The 19021-nt window shown below is 37.3% G+C and overlaps 1 protein-coding gene and 1 pseudogene across 1 annotated transcript in view; both read left to right on the forward strand.

The window, feature by feature from the left end:
- The window catches only part of LOC138156879 (contactin-associated protein-like 2), a 2167135-nt gene that overhangs the window by 441153 nt on the left and 1706961 nt on the right, over window positions 1–19021 (forward strand). The window lies entirely within an intron of this gene.
- Window positions 10438–12789, forward strand: LOC138156765 (ornithine decarboxylase-like; annotated as a pseudogene).

Raw genomic sequence — 19021 nt, forward strand, 5'->3', positions numbered from 1 at the left:
TGTGTGTGTGTGTGTGTGTGTGTGTGTGTGTGTGTGTGTGTGTGTGTGTGTGTGTGTGTATACACACATATATGCATATATATGTATATATATGTGTGTGTGTATATATATGTATGTACATGGCATTAGCTCCTTCCTGTTTCAGCCAATCTCTTCCTGTTACATCAGCACAAGGGTTCATACCTTCTGTTTCTTTAACAGAGGCTTGATTAATTATTAAGTGCTAAGTACCTCTCAACAATACAAAAGGAACTTTAAATTTCACTACTATAGTAGGTATGAACATTTTTATAGCCCTTTGAGCATGAAACCCAATTTTCTGTTTCCAAAGCTAGTGCTCTTTCTGTTCTACCAGACTATATTTACATCCTCTTGCTCAGAAGTTTCCCCCTTATAATACTCCCTCATACCCCCATCTTGATCCTGCCTATTCAACCCCCTATCTTAGCCTCGACATCCATGAGGCACTGGCAACTAATTCCCCTTCTCCCAACACACAGTCTTTACCACTGATATTCAGAACAAGAGAATATCAGTCTCCCACCCAGTCTCAGTACAGTCTTAATGTCATTCTCTCAGTATGTACCAGTGAGTAAATATTATTATTTTTATTTTAGTCATGATAAAACTGATCAGGAAGCAAAACAGACTTCTTAAAGTCTATAATGCTGATCTGTGTCACAGCTGTGTGTAAAATTTAAACCTGTGGATTCCAGTTTTGTCCTCCAGCTACAAACTTTTCTTTCTGTGTTTTCTTCCTCAAATATTTCTTTACCTATTCACATTTTAGGCAGTGAATACTCCTCTCCCCTTTGCAAATGAGTAGTTACTATAAAATCATTTATATTGATTTAAGATTCTTGCTGTATGTGAAGTTACAGCTGAGTTTGAGAGGCTGTATGTGAAATTATTGTATTATATAGGTGAATCACTGCAAATATGCACAGAATCATGGAACTCAGTCATAAAAATAAAAATGCCTGGTACTTATCATAAAACTATGTAGGGCATTTCATAAAGAAGATGACAAGAATTTGGAGTCTGGTATTATGTGTGGATATTCCATTAAAATTATAATTGAACCTAAGTAACTTTAAATGCCTAAATTTGAATACTACCCATAGGTTCCATTGATTGAATCTCCTAACAAAGATATGTGTTTAAAAGTCTTGGACTTTTTGGGGCGGCCAGGTAGCACAGCAAGTAAGAGTACCGGCTCCAGTGTTGAGAAGATCTGGAGATCGAATCCTGGGCTCAGATACTTAGCACCCACCCAGAAACACCTGGCCGTGTAACCTTGAGCAAGTTACTTAACCCCAATTGCTTAAAAAAAAAAATAAAAAAAAAAGTCTTGGACTTTTTACTTTAATTCCTTCACAGGCAAATACTAAATTTTATATTACTGAACTCCTAAATGATTCTGGTACCATTTATAAGGTAACAGTTGGTTAACAAAAAACCAAAACAAGATGAATTTGTCCAACATATTTCTCCACTTTGAAGTGGATTTGTTACGTTTTCCTTTTATTTCTTTCCTGGATGCCATCATGTGAAGTGCATTTACCCTGGCTGGTTACATCAGAGATTGTTCCAAAGATAATCTGAATAGAATAGACTTGAATGTAATGCTTTTAGTCTTGAAGCAGCTGAGTAACTATTACAGCTAATTTTCTGACACTCAAAAAGGTGGATTAAAAATCAATTCCTTATTTTTTAATTCCCAGAATCTTTGATTATATGTAATTGACCAAAAAAAAGAACATAGAATATTTTAGAATCTCATGAAGAGGAGAAAAACAATCCACAAAATTGCTTCTTTCATGCATTTTTAACACCTGACTTACAGAAAGTGAGGTATAATGGGAAGGTTCTACAAATACCATTTTCTTACATCCATAATTTTAAGATACTGGACTTATTTATCATCATGTCCTACATTTCATTATTATTTTTGTTGTTGTTATCATCTTTAACATCAGCATTACTATTACTTTGCAAAGGCAGTGGATTCAAGGGATAACTTATGGTCATCTCTTTGAAGGAATCTTTTTGACTATAGTAGAAAAAAATGTGGGTCTTGGAATCATGAGTTTGAATGCTGGCTTTGACTGTCATTATCCATATAAACACTGGAAATGTCACTTAAACTGAGTGTCAGTTTTTTTCTTTTAGACATTGGGGATAAGATTTTTTTTATTTCCTATATCTTATAGATGTTTAAAAAATCAGAAAATCATTTTAAAATGTGAGTTATCATTTTAAGATTGAAGTTAATTCCGAAATCAAAGAAGACACATGTCATTCTAAAATAGTACTTCACAGATTATTCCATGAGTTTTACATACATGGCTGGGGTAAAAGATTGAGTGTTGATCTTGGAGTCATGACTTAATATCCCACCTCAGACAAATATATGTTTGGTCCTGGGCAAATCACTTAAATTTTCTCAGCCTCAATTTCTTCATCTGTAAACAGAGGAATACTCACAGCACCTACTTCTCAGGGTTGTTGTGAACACCAAAAGAGATAACATATGTGAAGAACTTTGCAAACTTTGATGCTTTATGTAAATACTAGTAATTCACTATTGTGATGGCTATTTGCTCATTAAATATGATATTGCAAAGTAAGGAATTAAATTGAAGTTTTGTGTTTTCATTTTTTTGTAGCTTAAAGGCCTTCTCAGACTACAAATGTAGAGCAGTAGCACTATTTATACTATAATATAACAAAATGATCAGTTTGGTCAGTTTGACTCTTCAATAATGACTCATTTTTACAAAATATCAAGAAACTAGCAATATTTATAATTTGGCATATAAACAACATAAACAAATAAACAAACAAATAGATCAGCAAGTAAGTAAATGAATGAATGAATGAATGAATGAATGAATGAATGAATGTTTTACCTAATGGCATATTCTATCTTCTTCCATCCATTATTTTCCAGAGGTATTTCTTACCTTTACATCTTTTTTGATTTGCCTTTCCAATTGCTATCACTCTCTCTATTTCCATTTTCCCTACCACCTCCAGGTAGATCAAAGCCACATAAATTAGCCTTAGGCTTTTTAAAAGGCCCAAAATGGTGCTAGCTTTGTCAGGCATCTACAGTACTGCTTTTACAATACACAATTCTATTACAGATAAAATTTCACCTTTACCTTGAGGGAAGTGTGGAGAAAAAGGATACAGAAGGAGAATTTCACATTTTTATAAGATTCAGAGTATTCTAAGTAGGGAGAACAAAATAGCCAAGGAAATTGAAGTACAAGATGTTAAAAAATTACCAAATAGAGTAGTCTGACTTAAATGAAAGGTGCATAGAAAGGAGTAGCAAGGGTGATAAGACTGAGAAGGTAAATGTTGGCACGTGGTAGTCATTTTTTTAATGCTTTATTAACTTATGATTTACATCATTCATTTCCACCAGATTTTTGGTTACAAATTTTCTCCCCGTTTTTCCCCTACCCACTGCCCCCAAATAGCAGTCCCACAGGATATCCCCTCCTCCAATCTGCTCTCTCCCATATTTTCTCCCATACCCCTTTCTAATTTTCCAGTGGATCTCTATGCCTCAGTGGCTGAAAATCTTATTTCCCAATTACATATAAGATGGTATTAATAACAATATATATATATATATATACATACACACATATATTTACATGTATATATATATTTGAATATTTGATTTTAAAACTTTCAATTCCAGATTCATTCCCTTCCTTCCTTGTCACCCACCCTTACTGGGAAGATATGCAGTTCTGTATAGGTTGTACATGTGTGGCAAATGCAAAACAATAACACAGTAGATATATTGTAAAAGACTGACTATATTTCCCTCCCTCCTATCCCACCTCCCACTTGTTCTATTCTATACTTTGATTCCGTCTATTTTCAAAAGTGAGTGCTTCCAACTTCCCTTCCCCCCAGCCTACCCTCCCTTCTATCATCCCCCTTCTCATCCCCTTCCCCGCCATTCTCCTGGAGGGTGAGATACCCTATTTAGTGTGTATTTCAATTCCTCCTCAAGCCAAATTCAATGGGAATAATTGGTTGACCAATTCCCTTTTGCCTTCCTATTCTTCCTCTCCATTGTAACCATTTTCCCTTGCCTCTTCTGTATGAGATATTTTACCCCAATCTGTCTCTCCCCATCTCCTCTCATTGTATTCCTCTCACCTCTTAATTTCACCTTTTAAGTATCATTCCTTCCTGTTAAATTGGTCCTGCGCCCTCTATCTATGTATACCTGCAAACATATGTACACATTCACATATGTATTCATATGCCCATAAACCCTCATATATAGACAAATATATATATATATTTCTAATCCCTTTAACTACTGAGAAAAGTTTCATTAGTTACAATAATTGTTTTTCCACGTAGGAATGTTAATAGTTCAACTTTGATAAGTTCCTTATGATTCCTTTTCCCTGTTTACCTTCTCATGCTTCTCTTGCTTCTTGTACCTGAATGTCAATTTTTCTATTCAACTCTTTTTTTTTCAGCAAGAATGCTTGAAAGTCCTTTATTCCACTAAATGACCCTTTTTCCCCTGAAACATGATACTCAGTTTTGCTGGGTAGGTGACTCTTGGTTTTAATCCCAGCTCCTTTGCCCTCCAGAATATCATATTCCAAGCCCTTCGATCCCTCAGTGTAGAAGCTGCCAGATCCTGGGTTATCCTGATTGTGTTTCCACAATATTCATATTGTTTCTTCCTGGCTGCTTGTAATATTTTCTTTTTAATCTGGGAATTCTGGAAACTGGCTATATTATTCCTAGGAGTTTTCTTTTTGGGATCTTTTTCAGGAGGTGATTGGTGGATTCTTTCAACCTCTATTTTGCCCTCTTGTACTAAAACATCAGGGCAGTTTTCTTTGAGAACTTCCTGGAGGATGATTTCTAGGTTCTTTTTTTGGTCATGGCTTTCAGGCAGTCCAATAATTTTTAAATTATCTCTCCTAGATCTATTTTCCAGGTCAGCGGTTTTTCCCATGAGATATTTCACATTGCCTTCTATTCTTTCATTTCTTTAACAGCATCTTGATTTCTCATAAAGTCATTAGCTTCCATTTGCTCCAATGTAATTCTGAAGCAATGATTCTCCTCATTGAGTTTTTTAGATTCTTTTTCCATCTGGTAAATTCAGCTTTTTAAGGCATTCTTCTCCTCATTCCCTTTTTGGGCCTCCTTTGCCATTTGAGTCAGTCTGTTTTTTAAGGTATTATTTTCCTCAGTCAGGCTGTTGACTCTCATTTCATAATTTTCTTGCATTGTTCTCATTTCTCTTCCTAATTTTTCCTCCACTTCTCTTATTTGGTTTTCAAAATCTTTCTTAAGATCCTCTATGGCCTGTAACCAGCTTGCATTTTCCTTTGAAGCTTTTGGTGCAGGAGTTCTGACTTCACTATTTTCCTCCTGTCCCATGCTTTGCTCCTTTTTGTCCCCAAAATAAGAGTGTATTGTTGGAATCTTCTGTCTGCTTTGTTTCCTTTGCCTGCTGATTTTGCCACTCAATTACTTGACTTTTGGGCTTTTTGGCACAGTAGGACTCTGCCACCAGACAGGGGAGGTTTTGTCCCAAATACTGGGGTTTTCTCAGCTGCTGGAGGTATTAGATGGGTGCCCTCTCTGAGGTCTCCACATACTCTGGCAAGCTGGACACACCCTAGAACCTCCACCCTAGACTGCAATCCAGATCCAAGAAGGTTAAAGCAAGAGCGATTACCCCTGAGACTGGTGCTTGGTCCCCCTACACTCTGCAAGCCAAGAGCTGAAGCCACCATGTGGTGCTGGTTGGCTGTGCTGGTCTCAGCGGCTTTTCGCCCTGGGGGTAAAAGCCATGCACTCCCACTTACTGGGTCCTAAAGTCCAGACTCTACTCAGCTATCACTTTGTGCTTTGTGTCTATGTGTTGATAAATCTGGAAATGGCCACAGCTGCTGCTGATCTGGAGTCCCTCTGGCCGGTGGCTGGTCAGGCCTGCCCTGGGGCTAAAGCCTCAGGGTGGGGCTGGGCTTGGCTCCCATAGCACTGTGCTGTCTGATTCCTGCTGGCCTGCCAGGCTGTCCTCAGCGGGAGGTTAGCTTCTCTGTCTCATTTTGTGGGTTCTGCAGCTCCAAAGTTTGTTTAGAGTCCCCTTTTTACATGGATTGGGGAGGGTGGAAGCAGGAGCTGCGGGAAGGTCGTGCTTCTATTCTGCCATCTTGGCTCCCTCGTGGTAGTCTTGAAAGACCAAGTTAAAGGACTTTGGCTTTAATCACACAATAACAGGAATAGTCTAACATTTGTGTAATGCTTTTTAAGTTTTTTGAAACATTATATATGTATATACATACATATATATACATATATAATGTAGTATAATATAATGTAATATAATATAATATAATATAATATAATATAATATAATCTCACCTGATCCCTGTAGGCCAATGATTATCATCAATCAGAAGACTTTCACTAGATAGTGATCAAAACTACATGTTGTTTATCACCAACATAATTCTTTTTCCTCTGAAGTTTGACAAATAGAAGTCGCATATGTTGTCCTATGTACAATTTCAAATGTAGCATGAGAAAGAGATAATCACTAGACCTAAATACCTGGGAGTTATCCTTACACAGAAAACAATAAATTCCTGGAAGTAGATCATATCTCTGAGAAAGAGTGTTGTAAAAAAAAAAAACAACAAAGTAATTATAATGCTGAAGACTCATTCTTAGGTTAAATCTCCATTTGCATAAAAGGAGTTACTTAAAAAAATGCAAGAGGAGTACAAGTGATGGGAAAATCATTAGGGAAGTTGAAGGAAGAAAAATTTTCCAAAAGGAGTTTTGTTGTTTTTACACATCTTGTTATATTAGGCAGGAAGTCATTGTGGCTTGTGCTTCAAAGAGATCAAGAATAATAAAGATTCCAAACAAGTTATTACATTTGATAATTTGAAGGCCAATAGTGAACTGCAGGAATATAGTTTCACTGTAGCAGAAAAGCGTGAGGTTAAATAGATAAAGTAGTGATTAGGTGATGATGAGTATCTAAATCTTGGCTTATTTTTAATCTGTTTTAGAAGCAAGAGAGGAGAACTAGGTGGAAAAATTATTTTAACCTGTTTTCTGTGCTTTGAATTTTGTCTCTGTTCTTCAAGCTCCCTTGAACTAAGCAGTTGTAGATGTCCAGTATAATTCTTCTCACTTAGATAGGAACAAGGGGGATCTGGTAAGAAGAAAGTTACAGCAATGCGTTATTTCTCTAAATGTAGTTTCAGGGAATTGCAAGGGGGAAAAAAATCTCATCATTATATAATTCTAAAAAACCTGTTGCTTTTGTTTTGTTAGGTTCCACACTTGCAAATATGTTTGCAAGTTTCTTCTCCAATCCCCAGAAAAAGAATGGCATAAAGCTTTTTGGCAGAGAGTTGGTAATGATACAGAAAATGTGAAAAAAAAAATAACAGGAAGGACCACTTTCAGTAAGGAGACCCAATTTAAGTTTAGTGAAGCCAGTTCATGAAATATCAGGTAAGAGAGTTCTGGGAGCAGACAAAAAGAGACAGTGACAAAGTAAGATAAACTGAGATAGCAATCTAGTCACGCTATCTAGGTATTCTGTAGGACATTTTAAGACAATATCATTTCTATTTTTCCCTCTCTTGATCATGGGCTAATATTTGACAATGTGTTATTACTCTGTCATTCCTGGATTTTGTTACTTCACTATGTTTTCTTAACATTTTATTCTATCCAATTGTCACTTTATTTTGTTCTATGACATTTGAATTTATTATGGTCCTTTCATAGAAAAAAAAAGCCCCAATTAATATCCTCGCGATAGTCATATTCTAAGAAACTTGAATTGATATTCTTCCTTTAGGATCTCAGGGTTCAAATTGTTACTCAGACTTTATTTCCATGAAGCCACTTAGAGATTCTACTGTGGTTCCATTATTCATTGTTGTCTCCTCTGTATCGTTTCTCTGATTCTGTGTGTGTATCTGTCTGTCTCTGTCTCTCTTTTTCTCTCTCCATCTTTTTATTATTTTTTTTTAAATTTTTTTGTTTACTTTTAGTTTACAACAATTAAAATTCCACAATCCCTTTTTTTTCAAATTTTCTCCCCCTCCATCTTCTCCCCCCTCTCTTCTACCACCACCATGGTGGCATGCAATCAAATATAGGATCTACAAATACCTTCACATTAAACATTAGTCAGGTTGTAAAGAGAATTATAACCAATGGAGTAAACAATGAGAAAAAGGAAACAGAATGAGAGAGAGAGAGAGAGAGAGAGAGAGAGAGAGAGAGAGAGAGAGAGCAACTAGTTTGCTTCAGTCTGCTTCAGACTCTGTACATATTTCTCTGGATGTGGATACCTCTTTCCATCATGAGTCTTTTGGAGTTGTCTTATGATCTTGCTTTGCTGACAGGAGACCAGTATATCAAAATCAATCATCACGCATATGTTGTGTCTGTAATTGTGTACATATTTATCTTTGTTCTGATCTTCTCACTCAGTGTCAGCTTATATGTCTCTCCAGATTATTATGAAGTCCATCTTCTCCTCATTTCTTATAGCACAATAGTATTCCATTGCATACATATACCACAACTTTTTTAGCCATTCTGCAACTGATGAGCATTCCCTTGATTTTCAATTCTTTGCCACCACAAAAAGAGCTGCCATAAATATTTTGTACATATGGGTCCTTTTACCCACTTCTATGATATTGCTGTGGTACAGCTGTAGAAGTGATATTTCTGGGTCAAAGAGTATTCACTTATTTATAGCCCTTTGGGCATATTTCCAGAATGTTCTCCAGATTAGCTTAATCAATTCACAACTCCACCAACAATGCATTGGTGTTCCAATTTTCCCAAATCCTCTCCAGTATTTATCATTTTCCTGTTTTGTTATCTTAGTCAATATGCCTGGTGAGATGTGGTACCTCAGAGTTGTTTTGATTTGCATTTTTATAATCAATAGTGATTTAGAGCATCTTTTCACATGCTTATAGATATCTTTAATGTCTTCCTCTGAAAACTGCCTGTTCATATCCTTTGACCATTTATCAATTTGTAATGACTTGTTATAGATTTGTTTCAATTTTCTTTATATTTTAGAAATGAAGCCTTTATCAGAAACACTGGTTGTAAAAATTCTTTCCCAATATTCCATGTCCTTCTTAATTTTGTTCACATTGGCTTCATTTGTACAGGAACTTTTAAATTAAATGTAATAACAATTATACATTTTGCATTTCATGATGCTCCCTAACTCTTGTTTGGTTATAAAATCCACTCTTCTCCACAAATCTGATAGGTAAACTATTCATGGTTCTCCCAGATTGCTTACAGTATCAGACTTTCTACATAGATCATGCACCCATTTTGACTTGATGTTGGTATATGGTATAAGATAATGGTCTATGCCCATTTTCTACCATAGTGTAATCCAGTTTTCCCAGCAGTTTTTGTCAAAAAGTGAGTACTTCAAAAACTGGGGTCTTTGGGTTTATCAAACAGTAGATTGCTATAGTCACTGACAGCTGTGTCTTGTGTAACTAATCTATTCCACTGATCCACTATTCTATTCCACAGCCAATAGCAATTAGTTTTGATGACTGCTTCTATATAATACATATTAAAATCTGGTATGGGTCAGACCCCTTCAGTCTCCACCACCGGTAGCTCCTCTGCCACCAGCTCTCATGCCACCTCGGGCCAGCGGCTGGGCGTGGCTCCTCCGGCTTGGCAGGAGGCAGCTGAAAGGGGGTGGAGGTTGGGGGGAAGGCAATGCAGCTGGTGAATTCCATTCATCTGGAGCATCTCCATGGGGTCTGCCCACTCCATTCATGTCCTTTAAGAGAATGTCCAGTGCAACAGCTGCACCAAAGGCACAATCATAGCCTTGAATTTAACAAAATTTTGTCTTCCTGGAGAACCACCATTGGTGTAGAGCTGGAAATAGCCTGTCTTTAAATTCCATCTCTTAGTTTTCAGTTTTGTTGCACTTTAGAATAACATCAAGAAACCATAAACAACTTTAGCAATGATGAATTTAACTTCAGTTTCCTTGATGAAGGCTTTACTGCTAAGGATATTCTGGACCAGAAAATTAATGAAGTTTCTTCTTCTGATGATAAAGATGCCTTCTATGTTGCTGACCTTGGTGACATCCTAAAGAAACATCTGAGATGGTACAAAGCTCTTCCTAGAGTAACTCCTTTTTATGCTGTTAAATGTAATGACAGCAGAGCTGTAGTGAAGACACTTGCTGCTTTAGGAGCAGGATTTGATTGTGCCAGCAAGACTGAAATACAATTGGTACACAGTCCTGGGGTGCCTCGAGAGAGGATAATTTATGCAAATCCATGCAAACAAGTGTCACAGATTAAGTATGCTGCCAACAATGGAGTACAAATGATGACTTCTGATAGTAAAGTAGAGCTAATGAAAGTTTCCAGAGCTCATTCAAAGGCAAAACTGGTTTTGCAGATCACCACTGATGACTCCAAAGCTGTCTGTCATTTAAGTGTTAAATGTGGTGCCACTCTCAAAATTTGTAAGCTATTCCTTGAGAGAGCAAAGGAACTGAATATCGATGTTACTGGAGTCAGTTTCCATGTGGGAAGTGGTTGTACTGATCCAGAAACCTTCATCCAAGCAGTTTCTGATGCCCGATGTGTCTTTGACATGGGGCTGGAGTTTGGTTTCAACATTTATCTTCTTGATATTGGTGGTGGCTTCCCTGGTTCGGAATATATAAAGCTTAAGTTTGAAGAGATCTCAAGTGTAATCAATCCAGCATTGGACAAGTATTTTCCACCTGACTGGAGTGAGAATCATAGCTGAACCCGGCAGATACTATGTTGCATCAGCTTTCATGCATGCAGTTAACAACACTGCCAAAAAACTTGTATTGAAGGAACAGACAGGTTCTGATGATGAAGATGATGCAAATGACCAAATCTTTATGTACTATGTGAATGATGGAGTATATGAATAATTTAATTGCATCCTGTTTGATCATACTCATGTTAAACCTATTCTACAAAAGAGACCCAAACCAGATGAGAAGTATTACTCTTGTAGCATATGGGGACCAACATATGATGGCCTTGAACAAATTGTGGAATGCTGTGATTTACCAGAAATGCATGTGGGAGATTGGATGCTGTTTGAAAATTGCGTGCTTATACTTTTTCTGCTGCATCTACTTTCTTTTTATTTTTTCTTTTTATTTTTTGGACCCTTTCTTGTTAAGGACCATGGGGTAGGATCCAGGAGGCTGAATGTTCTTTTCTCAAGGGGGTTTGGAGGGGATTCAGGGGTTATGATAATCCATCTTGGGGACAGCAGGCATGGGGGAAGAAGGACCTGGTCAAAGTCTGTTCAGGTTATATAGGTGCAGTCCAAAGATATCAGCCTGGCCTGGAGCCAGGACTCCTTCCCTGTATCTGAAGAGTTACTTTAGGTTCTTGGTGTTAGGGGGGACTTGGAACAATCCAAGGTTCAGCCACTTTGAAGCTGGCATCATGGGGATTTCAGGAGATGGCTCAGAGCCTGACTGGGCAGAGGCCACTGTCCCATAGGGCCTCTTGTCAATACCATCAAGCCTGAGTTCCTAGTGGAGGTGACCGGCTCCTGCCTCTGCTCCAGGGGTGATGGTCTCTTTCACTGGCCCTCCTCTTGTCCCAGGTTGGGCCCATTTCACAGATGATACACTCATATCAGCAGGCATATGGAAAGGGTCAGTCAGTGAAGAAGGCCCTTGTCAAAGGCCCTCAGGAAAGGAGGTTGCCCCAGGCTAGGTTCCATTCACTTCTCCTGGATGCTTACATTTACTTCTGTTTCCCTAGTGAAATTGGGGAGTGAGGCACAGTCTAGCATTATGTACTTTGAAACTGACATCATGGGGACATCAGGGGACAGTTCAGGTTCTAGCTGGGCAGCAGACATTGTCCTGAAGTGTCTGGTGCCAACAACACCAATTCTGATCTCTAGGTTGAGGTGATGGAGAGCTTTGCTTCTGGCCCATGGTCTGTGGCCTAGTCCACTCTCTCTCCTTTTGTCACAGTCTGGACCCATTCCAGACATAACACACTCCATGTTGGGGTGCTGCTGCTGCCCAGGAGCCTCCTACTCTGTCCACAGCCTTACTTGATTCGAGGGGGCGGCCCTCAGCTTAGTCCACGTCTACTATCAGAGGCCCAGTGGGGAGTCTGGAGGACGGTAGTTGGGCCAGCTGGCTGTGGCTCTGGCTCTGGACCAGGACTTCTGGGGAGGGGGGGCGAGGGGCCCTCTCCCCCCCCAAGCTGCTGCCTCAAGGAGAGCACACACAGGAATGCGCCTGAAGCTATGAAGGCACTGCCCCTTCTGCTGCTTCTACTTTCAATGGATTCCAGACACCAACTATCTATTATGTGATGTCTGGGCCAACATGGCAATGCTTGCAACAAATCAAGAACCAATGTTTTCTGGCATAAGTAGAGGATCAGGATATCAACACTTTGCCATTATCTTGTGCTTGGGAAAGTGGAATGAAACATCACTTGACAACTTGTACTTCAGCTAGTATTAATGTATAGATGCTATTTGTAACCATTAATTGCAAGCTTAGCTTGAATTAGAGCATTTTGGGGGACCATTAACTTAATTCCTGCTAGAGTTAAATGTTTTAAGAATAGGGTTGGCACAAATGCAGCAATATGGAAGACTTAAGAGATGGAGTCACACTTATCTGTGTTCCTAAGGAAACTATTTGAATACTTGTTTTATATGGATTTTTATTCACTTTTCAAATATGCTTCTAAAGATTGCCCTTCAGCTGCTAAGCAAGCATTTGTAGATTGTTCAGTGGAAGAATGGGATTGAGCTTAGTGTTGTGAACTGTTTTAAAATAAAAGGATATTGAAATAAAAAAAATCTGGTATGGCTAGACCATGCTCCCTAGCATTTCTTTTCATTAATTACCTTGATATTCAGGAACGTTTTGTTCTTCCAAATGAATTTTGCTACTACATTTTCTAGCTCTATAAAATAATTTTTAGTAAATTGATTGATATGGCACTAAATAGGTAATTTAATTTAGGTAAAATTGTCACATATTAATTCGAACTCGCCATGAACAGCTAATATTTGTCCAATTAGTTAATTCTGACTTTATTTGTGGGAAAAGTGTTTTGTAATTGTGTTCATATAATTCCTCAATTTGTTTTGGCAAGTAAAACCCCAAGTATTTTATAATGCATGCAGTAATTTCAAATGGAATTTCTTTTTCTATAGCTTAGTCTCTTCTTTGCCTAATTTGATTCCTTAAATTTCTTTTTCTTCTCTTGATGCTTCTGCCAACATTTCTTGTACCAAATTGAATAAGAGGGATGATAATGGACATCCCTTGTTTCACCCCCGATCTTATTGGAAATGCTTCCAGCTTATTCCCATTACATGTAATACTTGCTCATGGTTTTAGATAGATACTACTTATTATGTTAAGGAAGACTTCATTTATTCCTATACTTTCTAGTGTTTTTAATAGGAATGGGTGTTGTATTTTATTAAAAGCCTTTTCTGAATCTGTTGAGAAAATTATATGGTTTCTGCTAGTTTTGTTGTTGAAAGGATCAATTTTACTGATAGTTTTCTTAATACTGAATCATCCTTACAATCCTGGAATAAATCCTACCTGATCAAAGTGTATTATTATCTTGATAAGTTGCTGTAGTCTTTTTGCTAATATTTTATTTAAAATTTTTGCATCTATATTCATGAGGGATATTGGTCTATAATCTTTCTCTGTTTTGTCTCTTCCCAATTTAGGTATCAGTACTATATTTTTGTCATAAAAAGAATTTGGTAGGTCCTCTTCTCCAGTTTTCCAAAAATAGTTTGTAAAGTATTGGAATCAGTTGTTCTTTTAATGTTTGATAGAATTCACTAGGATAGCCATCTGGCCCTGGGGATTTTTTCCTAGGGAGTTAGTTCAATTTCTTTTTCTGAGATGGGGTCATTTAAATAATTTACTTCTTCAATTAATCTAGGCAACTTATATTTTTGCAAATGGTCATCCATTTCACTAAGATTGTCAAATTTATGTGCATACAATTGGGTGAAATAATTCCTAATTATTGTTTTAATTTCCTCTTCATTGGAGGTAAATTCACCCTTTTTCCTTTTTGATATTCATAATTTAGTTTTCTTCTTTATTTTTATCATGTTGACTAAAGGTCTATGAGTATTATTGGTTTTTTTTTTCATAAAACCAGATCTCAGTTTTATTTATTAATTCAATAGTTTGCTTGATTTCAATTTTATTAATCTCTCCTTTGATTTTCAGCATTTCTAATTTAATATTTAATTGGGGATTTTCGATTTGTTCTTTTTCTAGATTTTTTTTTCAGTTGCATGACCAATTTATTGACCTCCATTTTCCCTATTTTATTCATGTATCCATTCAGGTATACAAAACTTCTCCTAAGAACTGTTTTTGCTGCATCCCAGTAGTTTTGTTATGTTATCTCATTATTTTCATTCTCTTGAATAAAGTTACAGATTGTTTCTATAATTTCTTTTTTAACCCACTCATTCTTTAAGATTGAATTATTTAGTTCCCAATTACTTTTTAGTCTATCTTTCTATGGCCCTTTATTGTATATAATTTTAATTGCATTGTGATCTGAGGAAGATGCATTTAATATTTCTGCCTTTCTGCATTGAATTGCGAGGTTTTTGTGTCCTAGTACATGGTCAATTTTTGTGTATGTGCCATGTACTACTGAGAAGAAGGTATATTCCTTTCTATCCCCATTCAATTTTCTCCAGAAGTCTATCTTATCTACCCTTTCTAAAATTCTATTTGCCTCCATAACGTCTTTCTCATTTATTTTGAGGTCAGATGGGGAGATTGAGGTCCCCAACCAATATAGTTTTGCGATCTATTTATTCCTCTAATTCCCTTGACTTCTGCTCTAGAAAATTGTATGCTGTACTGCTTGGTGTATATATGTTAAGTGATGATGTTGCTGCATTCTCAATGTTGCCTTTTAGCAGGGTATATTTTCCTTCCTTATCTCTTTTAATTAGATCTATTTTTGCTTTTGTTTTATCTGAGATAAGTATTGTTACCCCTGCTTTTATTTTTTTTTACTTCAGCTGAAGCATAATATATTCTACTCCAGCCTTTTACCTTTATCCTGTGTGTGTCTCCTTGTTTCATTTGTGTTTCTTGTAGACAGCATATTGTAAGATTTTGATTTTTAATCCATTCTGCTATCCACCTCTGTTTTATGGGAGAGTTCATACCATTCACATTCACAGTTATGATTACTATCTGTGTCTTTCTCTCCATCCTATTCCCTCCCCTCTTTATGCTTTTATTTCTACCTTCTCCTCTCCCCTTCTTAAGATCTTTTCTTTTGATCACTGCCTCCCTCAGTATTACCTCTGTATGCACATTCTTCCCTTTACCTTTCCTTCCCCCTTACTACTATTTCTCTCGTTTCCAATCACCCCCTCTTTTTTCCCCTTTCCCCTCCTACAGCCAGTAGGCAAAAATACATTTTTATACTTAATGGAATATGTTATTCCCTCCTTAAACCCAAACTGATGAGAGTTAATTTCATACAATACTCCTCTTCCCTACTATAATAAGATTTTGTGTCTTTTCGTGTTAGAATCCTAAATTTGCCTGATTATGTTAATCCCTCCTTGAACCAAAACCAATGAGAGTAAAGTTCATATAATGTTCATCTCCCTCCCTTCTTTCCCTCTACTATAATATGTTTTTATGCCTATTTGTGTGACATAATTTACCCTTTTCTGCCTTCTCCTTTACTTTTCTCCCATTACAATCCATTTGTACCCCTTAATAAGGTTTTTTATCATCAGATTAGTTCATTTATTCCCACACCTTCTGTCTATATCTATAGCTCTATCTATCCCTTTTAAATGTCACAATAATTATATAAATCTCAATATTGATAGGTATCAGCTTCCCATATAGGGATGTAATCAGTTTGATCTTATTGAATCACAAATTATATGTGTGTGCAAATATGTGTGTTTGTGTGTGTTTCCTTGTTTACCTTTTTATGTTTATCTTGAGTCTCATATTTAGAGATCTGATTTAATTTAATTTAAATTGAGCTCTGACTTTTTCATCAGGGAAGTCAGGAAGTCCCTTAATTCACTGAACAGCCATCTCCTTGCCTGAAAGATTATTTTCAGTTTTTCTGGATAGTTGATCCTTAGTTGTAGCCCAAGCTCTTTAGCCTTACAAAATAGCATATCCAAATCCCTCTAACATTTTAATGTAGAAGCTTCTAGGTCCTGTGGGGTCCTGACTGTAGTTCCACAATATTTGAATTTTTTTCTTTCTGACTGCTTGCAGTATTTTATCCTTGACCTTATAATTCTGGAATTTGACTACTATATTTTTTGATGTTTTCAATTTGGGAACTCTTTCAGGAGGATTCTAGTGAATTCTTTTGATAACTATTTTACCCTCTAATTCTAGGACTTTGGGACAGTTTTCTTTGATAATCTCTTGGAGGATGTTGTCCAGGCTGTTTTTTTTTTTCATCATGGCTTTCTGGTAGACCAATAATTCTTAGATTATCTCTCCTGGATCTGTTCTCCAGGTCAGTTGTTTTTCTAGTGAGATATTTTATATGTTCTCCTAATTTTTCAATGTTTATGTTCTGTTTGACTGTTTCCTGGTGTGTCATAGAATCAATAGCTTTGCCTTGATAATTCTAATTTTTAGTGAATTATGTTCCTAGGTTAGTTTTTGAAGTTCCTTTTCCATAAGCTCAGATATCATTTTTAGTAAGGTATTTTCTCCAGTTAGATTATGAACCTCCCATCAGAGTTCACAAATTTTACTTTTTTAAGGATCTTTTTTCTTCAGGTAGATTTTCCATTTTGGCCAATGTAATTTTAAAAGAATTGGTCAATTTATCTTCTACCTCTCTAATTTGGTCTTTCTTGAGCTCTTCCAAGAATGCTTTTAGGGCTTGAGATCAGTTCATATTTCCTCCTTTGGTCTCAGGTGTGTATATAAAGTTGATGGTGTCTCCGGAAAGTGATTCTTCTCATTCACAATAATAGCATTCATTTGTTGTTTGTTGTTTCTGGCCCATTGTGACTGCCTGTTTCCTTGCTTTTAAAGTGGATTTCTGCTGCTGGGGTACAGAATTCTCTGACCCATGCTTCTCAAGCTGAGAGCTAGGGGCCTGCTTATTGACTTTGTGTGCTGTAGTCTCTGGGTTTCTAGATTGAGGCCAAGGCCAGGACTCTCAGTGTTTCTCCTGAGTTACCCTGAGGCTCACAAAGTAAGATGTGGGGGAGGAGTGGTCTGGCCACTTTAGGTTTTGCCACTGTGCCCCTGGGCTAGAGCTTGGGCAGGCTCAGCAGCTGGCAGCAGGCAGTGCTGGTGTCTGCCGATTTCCTTGATTGTGCTAAGGCACACCTGGGCTTCTGGTGTTAGCTCTTGCTGGCTCCACCCCCCTGGGGTTCAGGATCTCCCACTTGTCAGCTGAGATGGGAATTGTTGGGACACCTCCCACCCTTCACTTCAGACTCAGCACAGCTTCAGTCACACCCTTCCTGTAGGACTCCCAAGCCTGCCACTGCTTCTACTATTTCAGGATTTTACACTGGGGCAATAATCTCCAGGTTTTCAGGGTCAGGGAGGGAAATTAGAGAAGCTAGGGTTTACTTCACCATCTTGGCTCCCAGAAGTTCAATTGATTTTTAAACATCCAGTTTGTGGCCTGATAGCCCCAGGAGACTGCTGTCACTGCTGTGGGCCCTGTACTTTCTCCTACCCAGCCCTGACAGATCCTCAGTCCCACTGTGAGATGTCTTTGAGTCACCGTTGAGGTGGGTTAATATGCTGGCTGTGGCTCAGTCTCATTCTGTTCTGGTCCACACTGGTGCAGTCTGTAAACTCCATGCTTCCCCTGTGCAGTCCTTTCCCACACTGGGAATGTGCCACACTCCATCTCCCAATGGATTCTGTCACTCTGAAATCCATTCAGATTCTCTTTTTCAGAGGTTACCAATGGAATTCATGGAGCAGGTCAGATGAGTTCCTGCTTCTACTCTGTCATCTTAGCTTTTTAACTTGGTTTCTCTTTCTCTCTCCTCTTGTTGATGTTCTTGTTGTTCTATGTTATAACTGTCTTGACAGAAGTGTGGGCAGTTTTATCACTTTCCTTTCTTTTTCTCTTTAAACTCTATCAATCACATTTAGAAGACTGCAAGAAAACATACAATAACTAGTCTTAATAGGTTTATGGTCAATTAATCAATAAACCAATAAATATTTATTAATCTCTTACAGTCTGTCAGAAACTATGCTGTTCAAGAGTCTAGAATTCCTAAAATTTAATAGTTCAGAAATTCAAGTTATATTATCAGAGACCATATTCTAATCTAAATCAATTTTCCACTTACCAAATATGCCCTTCTCCTTTGAAGTTTTTATATTCACTTCAGTAGCAGTGAAAAAAAAATACCACCTGTTTTCATATTACCAACCTGTTTCTTGAGCTCTAACTGTGTACTTCCAACTAGCTGTCATATATTTCCACCTGGATAACCTGCCATCTAATTCTTCCACCCTATCAACCATAAAGCCTCAAAATAATCTTTGACTCTTCTTTCCTTGCTGTCAAATATGCTATAATTCTCCAAGTTCTATTCATTCTTTTCAGTGGCTGTCAAATTCTTCATTTTCCTGTCATCTTCACTGCTTCTACTCTAGTTCAAGTGCCTAGCACCTTGAGATTACTATTTCTGGATTACTATGTTATCTTCCCAGCTTTTATTCTCTCTTTTCCATCCACTCTAATCCACTAATTATAGTGTTTCTAGGTTAAAAATTAACCTTTTATGGTTTGGATGGTTAGCCTGCAAGGGACAGAATACAAATAGCCAAAGTTGAAAATCATTATAATCAAGAGGATCCATTTGAACTTATTATGGCAAGAATATAAGATAC

Source organism: Petaurus breviceps, unplaced genomic scaffold (genome assembly GCF_028583685.1).
Source record: "Petaurus breviceps papuanus isolate PSGF00001 unplaced genomic scaffold, PetGlider_PUasm1.0 110, whole genome shotgun sequence".
Classification (NCBI taxonomy): Eukaryota; Metazoa; Chordata; class Mammalia; order Diprotodontia; family Petauridae; genus Petaurus; species Petaurus breviceps.